Source organism: Euprymna scolopes, chromosome 13 (genome assembly GCF_053919585.1).
Source record: "Euprymna scolopes isolate OS-2025 chromosome 13, ASM5391958v1, whole genome shotgun sequence".
Lineage (NCBI taxonomy): Eukaryota > Metazoa > Mollusca > Cephalopoda > Sepiida > Sepiolidae > Euprymna > Euprymna scolopes.
This window is the reverse complement of record NC_136494.1, coordinates 73,599,568-73,609,574: the sequence shown is the minus strand read 5'-3', so window position 1 is coordinate 73,609,574 and position 10,007 is coordinate 73,599,568. Positions and strand designations below refer to the sequence as shown.

Sequence of the window (10,007 nt, the reverse complement as noted above, 5' to 3'; positions counted from 1 at the left end):
AGGAACAAGACAACTATAAATATTTGAGATTTCTGGAAGCAGACACCATCAGAGCAACAGAAATGAAAGAGAAAATTGGAAAGGAATACCTCAGGAGAACAAGAAAACTCCTGGAAACGGAATTATATAGCAGAAACCTAATAAAAGATATAGATACATGGGCAATATCGCTAGTAAAATACTCTGGACCGTTTATAGGATGGACAAAAGAAGAACTGAGTCAATCCGACCCGAAAACCAGGAAACTCATGACCATGCATAATGTACTACACCAAAACGACGATACTGACAGACTCTACGCGAAAAGGAAAGACGGTGGGAGATGACTGATCTCTATAGAAGACTGTGTTAAGTATACGAAAAAAGAACTATAAAAATACATAATGAAAAACACTGAAAGGATAATTATGGCAGCGAGAGACACTGAAAAAACAACAAAACAGAAAACAGAGAGACAAACGGCAAAACGAGAAAAGAGAAATGGGAAGAGAAACAACTCCACGGAAGATTCATAAGAATGACAAAAGATGAGAATAAAGAAAACACCTGGACATGGACGCGAAAAGGATACATAAACTGTGAAACTGAATCTCTAATAACTTCAGCACAAGATAACTCGATAAGAACCAACCATATCAAAGAAAGGATCGATAGAACACAAGAAAACAGCAAATGCAGACAAATGTGGACAGAGAGACGAAACGATAAACCATATAGTAAGTGCATGCAGCAAACTGGCCCAAAAGGAATACAAAAACAGTCATGACCAAGTGGGGAGGAAGGTGCACTGGGAATTGTGTAAGGGACTGCATTTTGAGCCTACAGACAAATGGTACAAGCATAACCCCCAAACACCACTCGAAAACGAGAACCACAAAATCCTATGGGACATGAACATACAGACGGATGGGTTACCATCCAGATGTCGTAATAATTAGCAAGAAAGAAAAATCCTGTCAAATCGTAGATTTTGTTGTCCCAGCTGACCACAGGGTGAGTATGAAAGAAAAGGAGAAACGAAGCAAATACACAAAGTTAGCCAGAGAGTTAAAAGGGATGAAGAAAATCAAAATAGTACCGATAATAGTAGGAGCACTAGGAACAATTCCGAAAAACTTCGAAAAAGGAATGGTAGAAATTGGAATCAGAAGAATAGCTGCAAAAATACAACGCCTAACGATAAAGAAAACGGCTGAAATATTAAGGAAACCCCTAGAATGTGGGGAATAACACAAGACAATATAACAAAGAAGCGTTACGGGGAATGAAGAACGCCGAAGCTGCATATCAACAAGTTCTACACCACCATCATGCATCCCCCCATTGTCTCATTACCGCCCCCCCCCAAATGAAAAGTGATACCAAAGAGCCGAGAAGGGTCAAGGAGGATGGAAAGACCAAGGAGAGAGCGCTGGTCAGACCTCCGCTGGACAAGCGCGGAGAGAACTGGGATCGTGGGGAGGCTTAGTGCCACTCAAATTCCAGTAGTAACCAATGGCCACTACCAGCGAGAAATCAATGGTATGAGGCTGTTGCGATGACGCAGATTTATCTGCAAATGCTATCGAAGGAGGAGGAGAGAGCTGGGCGTCTGGGGAGACTTGTCACTCAGCTTCCAGAGAACACTACAGGTCTCCAAACCGATCGTTTGTTGGCCTGTGTGAAAGCCCCATGTGAGCCAATAATAATAACAACAACAACAGCAATAATATCAAGGAAAAAGAAAAACAAGGTTAATCCACTTTTTGGATTGCATGAGTTATGTTTAGATTAAGAGGTTTAAGTGAAACATTCAATTTCAGAGATGACCTCAGGACGGAAGTCGGTGAAAACATGACTTGCAGCCGTGGAGCGGTTTTCTTTTTAGCTGACAACTTTAACATGTGGATTCGGCTTGGCTGTCTTCGATTCGATGGGCCCCAGTGAGATTGGGGTTGGTCGTGTACAATGCTGCTAAGTGCAACGAAACAGAAAATCTATCCATCTACCTAATTGTCTACCGCTCTCTCTCTCTCTCTCTCTCTCTCTCTCCCCTCTCTCTCTCTCTTTCTCTTTCTCTCTCTCTCTCTCTCTCTCTGTCTCAATCTATTTATCAATTCCTCACGTCTGCTCAAGAGCACGGTTGCTCCCATGTTTTAAGTTACCGGCTTTTCTTTGTAAATCCTTTTTTCATAAACTAACTTCAGACTATCAAGCGTCTAAATTCATAATGGTGACACGGGTTTTAAATTCTTTATACGCCCATCGATAATCTATATATATAAAAGGCAAAAATCGGTGTGTATGTATGTATGTATGTATGTATGTATGTATGTTTGTTTGTAACGCTAAAACTTTTGAAAGACGGAACCAGAGTTGACAAATTTGGTATCATATTGCACCTTGATCACCCGGATGACAAATATCGAAATTTCACGTCAAACGGACCAGTAGAAAGGGGTCAACTGATCGTTTTTCTCCTAGGGGGGCCCCCAAAAAACCTGTCATTTTAACGTTATTCAATACGTGTCACGTGACGTGACGTCAGCTCAAACTTTTGACAGACACAACCAAAGTTGACAAATTATGTATCATATTGAACCTTGATCACCCGCATGACAAATATCGAAATTCCACACCAAACGGACCATTAAAAGGGGGTGAACTGATCATTTCTCTCCTAGGGGGGCCCCCAAAAAAACCTGTCATTTTAATCTTAATATTACATAATCCAAAAACGCTTAGTCATGTCACGTGACGTGACGTCAACATCCAGTAATGGCGAACAAATGTAAACAAACACTTTGTTTTACCGATACTTTTGTAATTTCTCTTCTGCTTTGTTCTAGAGATTATTAAACTCCATGACAATGTCTCCAACGTATTTAACTGGTTAAAAATAGTATTTATACAAGAGTTTTAACGAAAAATATCAGGAAAAAATGTACAGGAATAAAAAAAAAATTCAGCTTTCAAAATATTCGTCGATAAAAAAACCGATCTTTATATTTACGCTAGCCATTTTGTATATTACCACGTGACCTGCTATCTCTTAAACTGGAGGGGGGGGGGGATCCACTTGAATCCAACAAAACCAGTAATTTTTTTTTTCTATTATATATACATCATTTTCTATAAAATTAAGTGTAGACTTTATAATTAAAACAAAAAATGTTATTCATACTAAAAAAAAAAACGCTTAGTCATGTCACGTGACGTGACGTCAACATCCACTAATGGCGAACAATTGTACCTATTTACTATGCCTCCCCACGGGACAGAGTTAGACACCAGGGTCGTTTTTTAACGTGGAGAAAAGGTACAAAAATAAAAATTGTCTCAGTCGTGGAGGATTTCTCCTCCACCGAAAGAGAACAAGAAATAGAAGTGCAGCATCTGAAGAACAGATACTACACTTTGATCTTGACCAAAAGGCCAAGAATGCGAACAATTGTAAATAACAACTTTTTTCACAAAACCAACACCGTCTTTCTTTTTTTTTCTCTCTCTTTCTCTCTCTCACCCACTTACTCTTCCCTCTCTCTCACCCTCTTTCTCTTGACGTCACACCACTGTTAAACTGTGGGGGGGGGAACACATTCCCAGGCATTATCTCCTATAGATGCACATTTTATTAGAAATTCAGCTTTCAAAATATTAGACGATAATAAAAATATAAAACCAACACCCTCTTTCTCTTTTCTCTCTCTCTCACCAACTTACTCTTCTCTCTCTCTCACCCTCTTTCTCTTGACCTCCTACTACTGTTAAACTGTGTGTGTGTGGGGGGGGGGAAGAGGCAGCTTGAAAACCAACAAAAACAGTGCACAGTTTCCCAAGCATTTGGGGTGGGAAGGGGGGGAAGAAGCCGAGCGCACAGTTTCGTGTGAGAGAGAGAGAACAATTCTCAACCTATATACTCAACAAATTTTTTATCTACAGATTTGAAAGTTTGTATATAGGGTATTCAGACATATGGAAATATATCTAGCATAATCTATCTATTATATCTATAAAAGTGAAAATGTGTGTGTGTGTGAGGTAGCCAGAGAGAGAGAGAGAGAGAGAGAGAGAGAGAGAGAGAGACAACAATTCTCAACCTATATATTCAATACATTTTTTATCTACAGATTTGAAAATTTGTATATAGGGTATTCAGACATATGGAAATATATCTAGCATAATCTATCTATTATATCTATAAAAGTGAAAATGTGTGTGTGTGTGTGTGTGTGTGCGTAAGAGAGAGAGAGAACAATTCTCAACCTATATACTCAACGTATTTTTATCTACGGATTTTAAACTTTGTATATAGGGTATTCAGACATATAGAAATATATCTAGCATAATCTATACATTATATCTATAAAAGTGAGAATGTGAGTGTGTGAGAGAGAGAGAACAATTCTCAACCTATATATTCAACAGATTTTTTACCTACAGATTTGAAAATTTGTATATTGGGTATTCAGACATATGGAAATATATCTAGCATAATCGATCTATTATATCTATAAAAGTCAGAATGTTTGCGTGTGGTTGTGTGTGTAAGGTTGCGAGAGAGAGAGAGAGAACAATTCTCAACCTATCTATTCAATAAATTTGTTATCTACAGATTTGACCATTTGTATATAGGGTATTCAGACATATGGAAATATATCCAGCATAATCTATCTATTATATCCATAAAAGTGAGAATGTGTGCGTGAGAGAGAGAGAGAGAGAGAGAGTAAGTACAATTCTCACCCTATATATTCAACAAATTTTTTATCTACCGATTAGAAAATTTGTATATAGGGTATTCAGACATATGGAAATATATCTAGCATAATCTATCTATTATATCTAGAAAAGTGAGAATGTGTGTGAAAGAGAGAGAGAGAAGAGAGAGAGAGAGAGAACAATTCTCAACCTATATATTCAACTAATTTTTATGTACAGATCTGAAAATTTGTATACAGGGTATTCAGACATATGGAAATATATCTAGCATAATCTATTATATCTATAAAAGGTAGAATGTGTGTGTGTGTGTGAGTGAGTGAGTGAGTGAGTGAGTGAGTGAGAGAGAGAGAGAGAGAGAACAATTCTCAACCTATATACTCAACAAATTTTGTATCTACAGATTTGATAATTTGTATATAGGGTATTCAGACATAAGGAAATATATCTAGCATAATCTATCTATTATATCTATAAAAGTGAGAATGTGTGTGAAAGAGAGAGAGAGAGAACAATTCTCAACCTATATATTCAACAAATTCTATCTTTACAGATTTGAAAATTTGTATATAGGGTATTCAGACATTTGGAAATATATCTAGCATAATCTATTATATCTATAAAAGTGAGAATGTGTGTGTGAGAGAGAGAGAAAGAACAATTCTCAACCTATATACTCAACAAATTTTTTATCTACAGATTTAAAAATTTGTATATAGGGTATTCAGACATATAGAAATATATCTAGCATAACCTATCTATTATATCTATAAAATGACCATGTGTGTGTGTGTGAGAGAGAGAGAGAGAGAGAGTCAGAGAGAGAGAGAGAACAATTTTCAGCTTGTGTGTGTGTGAGAAAGAGAGAGAGAGAAAGAGAGGAAGGAAAATTCTCACCCTATATATTCAACAAATTTTTTATCCACAGATTTGAACATTTGTATATAGGGTGTTCAGACATATAGAAATATATCTAGCATAATCTATCTATTATATGTATAAAAGTGAGAATGTGTGTGTGTGTGAGAGAGAGGACAATTGTCAACCTATGTATACAACAAATTTTTTATCTACAGATTTCAAAATTTGTATATTGGGCATTCAGACATATTTCAATATATCTGGCATAATCTGTCTATTATATCTATAAAAGTGAGAATGTGTGTGATAGAGAGAGAGAGAACAATTCTCAACCTATATACTCAACAAATTTTTTATCTACAGATTTGAAAATTTGTATATAGGGTATTCAGACATATGGAAATATATCTAGCATAATCTATTATATCTATAAAAGTGAGAATGTGTGTGTGTGTGTGTGTGAGAGAGAGAGAGAGAGAGAACAATTCTCAACCCATATACTCAACAAATTCTTTATCTACAGATTTTAAAATTTGTATATAGAGTATTCATACAAATAGAAATATATCTAGGATAATCTTTCTATTATATCTATAAAAGTGAGAATGTGTGTGTGTGTGAGCGAGAGAGAGAGAGAGAGAGAGAGAGAGAGAGAACAGTTCTCAACCTATACATTCAACAAATTTTTATATATAGGGTATTCAGAAATATCGAAATATATCTAGCATAATCTATTATATCTTTAAAAGTTAGAATGTGTGTGTGAGAGATAGAGAGAACAATTCTCAACCTATGCACTCTACAAATTTTTTATCTACAAATTAGAAAATTTGTATATAGGGTATTCACACATATGGAAATATATCTAGCATAATCTATCTATTATATCTATAAAAGTTAGAATGTGTGTGTGAGGTAGCCAGAGAGAGAGAGAGAGAGAGAGTAAGAACAATTTTCAACCTATATATTCAACAAATATTTGATCTACAGATTAGAAAATTTGTATATAGGGTATTCAGACATATGGAAATATATCTAGCATAATCTATCTATTATATCTCTAAAATTGAGAATGTGTGTGTGAGAGAGAGAGAGAGAACAATTTTCAACCTATATACTCAACAAATTTTTTTATCTACAGATTTGAAAATTTGTATATAGGGTATTCAGACATATGGAAATATATCTAGAGTAATCTATCTATTATATCTATAAAAGTGAGAATGCGTGTGTGTGTGAGAGAGAGCGACACAGAACAATTCTCAACCTATATATTCAACAAATTTTTTATGTACAGATCTGAAATATCACATTTGTATAGAAGTAGAAATCTTGATACCTACTCTGATACCTAATAAAAGAAAGGACACTCTTTAGGGCGGATTTTGATTATAACAAGTCACTAATTAGAAATTATAATAAACATTCTAATAATTTAAGAATTTTACCAAAATAAAATTGCATGGTAATCACCCAATTTCTGCCACAAAATTTTGATTGGCAGAACTCATAAACATAAAATATATATTTTCTAATTTCATCTTTTTTTTTTCTTTTTACATAATCTGGTTTGATGTTTTCCCAAATATTCAAATCACTATATTTTGCTGCTTAATATCAAATACAGCAACTGAGTTATTTTTATGCATCAAACAATTACATTTTCTCATTCATCCAAACTAATCACTGAACATCAATTTCATATTTTCTTCACTAAAATATTACTGTGCTTGATGTCATCAAGTGGAGCGGATCATTTTTTTTTTCATTTGTTCACACATTTTTCCAATTTATATATATTTTAAAGATTCTTAGCCTATGTCATTGCATACCAATCTGTTTATTAAAAGTTAAGGTTCACTGTAAACACATATGTTACACCAAAATAAAAACGCTTCAGATAATGTCTTGATATTCAATTCAGTTTCTCACATGACATCTTATGAAGTTAGTAGAAATGTTACAGACTTTTGAATCTCAAACACTTTCAATACTGTGCACTGATATTTTCTTTTTTGCAATATAAGCACATTCATGATTTTTTTTACAAACGTTAAAAACTTTCACATTGTGTAGCAATATACTGAAACAATTATAAAAATATTTGTTTTTATTTTGAATGATGCAGGGCATCTGAAGAGAGATTTTTCTAACAAAATGAAAGTATAATTTTTAGCAATAGGTATCTAGGAAAAGGCCACTACATATGTTATAAGTTCCAAATTTCCACAACCTGGCAAATACTGGTACATGCTAGCAAATTTAGATTTGCAATTACAAAATATGATTCTAATTTTTTCCTTTGCTCTTTATTCTAACACTACACTAAGTTTACTGTGTTATTTCGCTACAGTTGATATTGTGTAGAACAATAAGAAAATCATAGTGAACAATGCATTCAACAAATTTCACACACATTTCTAGATACCTATATCTAATAAGTTCAAAAGAAAGGACACACTTAGGGAGGTATTTTGGTGGTCAAGTCACTAAAAAGAGATTATCTGGTTTCCCGGCATAGCCCAGGATATAATAAAGATTGACTGAAATACATGTTCTAGCTGGTTTCTAGGCGTTGCCAGGGATGTAATATAGACACATTATGTTGTATATTACCTGTTCTCTTCTCCCTAAGGTAAAACAATTTCATATACATGCTGTAAATTACCTATGCTAGGGATAAAACATGAACAATATCAGTCCTAGGGTAGATAAAACAAATAATACATAGAGATGAAAGATTCCTCTCCCCTAAGAATCAAACATATGTTCAATATCTGCTTTTGTTTTTTCATTGTTTATACGGTCCCGAGCAACGCCGGGTAGCCCTGCTAGTCTATATATATAAAAGGCAAAAATCGGTGTGTATGTATGTATGTATGTATGTATGTATGTATGTTTGTTTGTAACGCTAAAACTTTTGAAAGACGGAACCAGAGTTGACAAATTGGGTATCATATTGCACCTTGATCACCCGGATGACAAATATCGAAATTTCACGTCAAACGGACCAGTAGAAAGGGGTCAACTGATCGTTTTTCTCCTAGGGGGGCCCCCCAAAAAACCTGTCATTTTAACGTTATTCAATACGTGTCACGTGACGTGACGTCAGCTCAAACTTTTGACAGACACAACCAAAGTTGACAAATTATGTATCATATTGAACCTTGATCACCCGCATGACAAATATCGAAATTCCACACCAAACGGACCATTAAAAGGGGGTGAACTGATCATTTCTCTCCTAGGGGGGCCCCCCAAAAAACCTGTCATTTTAATGTTAATATTACATAATCCAAAAACGCTTAGTCATGTCACGTGACGTGACGTCAACATCCAGTAATGGCGAACAAATGTAAACAAACACTTTGTTTTACCGATACTTTTGTAATTTCTCTTCTGCTTTGTTCTAGAGATTATTAAACTCCATGACAATGTCTCCAACGTATTTAACTGGTTAAAAATAGTATTTATACAAGAGTTTTAACGAAAAATATCAGGAAAAAATGTACAGGAATAAAAAAAAATTCAGCTTTCAAAATATTCGTCGATAAAAAAACCGATCTTTATATTTACGCTAGCCATTTTGTATATTACCACGTGACCTGCTATCTCTTAAACTGGAGGGGGGGGGATCCACTTGAATCCAACAAAACCAGTAATTTTTTTTTTCTATTATATATACATCATTTTCTATAAAATTAAGTGTAGACTTTATAATTAAAACAAAAAATGTTATTCATACTAAAAAAAAAAAGCGCTTAGTCATGTCACGTGACGTGACGTCAACATCCACTAATGGCGAACAATTGTACCTATTTACTATGCCTCCCCACGGGACAGAGTTAGACACCAGGGTCGTTTTTTAACGTGGAGAAAAGGTACAAAAATAAAAATTGTCTCAGTCGTGGAGGATTTCTCCTCCACCGAAAGAGAACAAGAAATAGAAGTGCAGCATCTGAAGAACAGATACTACACTTTGATCTTGACCAAAAGGCCAAGAATGCGACCAATTGTAAATAACAACTTTTTTCACAAAACCAACACCGTCTTTCTTTTTTTTCTCTCTCTTTCTCTCTCTCACCCACTTACTCTTCCCTCTCTCTCACCCTCTTTCTCTTGACGTCACACCACTGTTAAACTGTGGGGGGGGGGGAACACATTCCCAGGCATTATCTCCTATAGATGCACATTTTATTAGAAATTCAGCTTTCAAAATATTAGACGATAATAAAAATATAAAACCAACACCCTCTTTCTCTTTTCTCTCTCTCTCACCAACTTACTCTTCTCTCTCTCTCACCCTCTTTCTCTTGACCTCCTACTACTGTTAAACTGTGTGTGTGTGTGGGGGGGGGAAGAGGCAGCTTGAAAACCAACAAAAACAGTGCACAGTTTCCCAAGCATTTGGGGTGGGAAGGGGGGGAAGAAGCCGAGCGCACAGT

At 35.3% G+C, this 10,007-nt stretch overlaps 2 pseudogenes; both read right to left on the bottom strand.

The window, feature by feature from the left end:
- Positions 1-3,293: 3,293 nt before the first annotated feature.
- LOC145292540 (U2 spliceosomal RNA) lies at positions 3,294-3,427 on the bottom strand (annotated as a pseudogene).
- A 6,011-nt stretch (positions 3,428-9,438) lies between these two features.
- Positions 9,439-9,572, bottom strand: LOC145292575 (U2 spliceosomal RNA; annotated as a pseudogene).
- Positions 9,573-10,007: the final 435 nt, after the last annotated feature.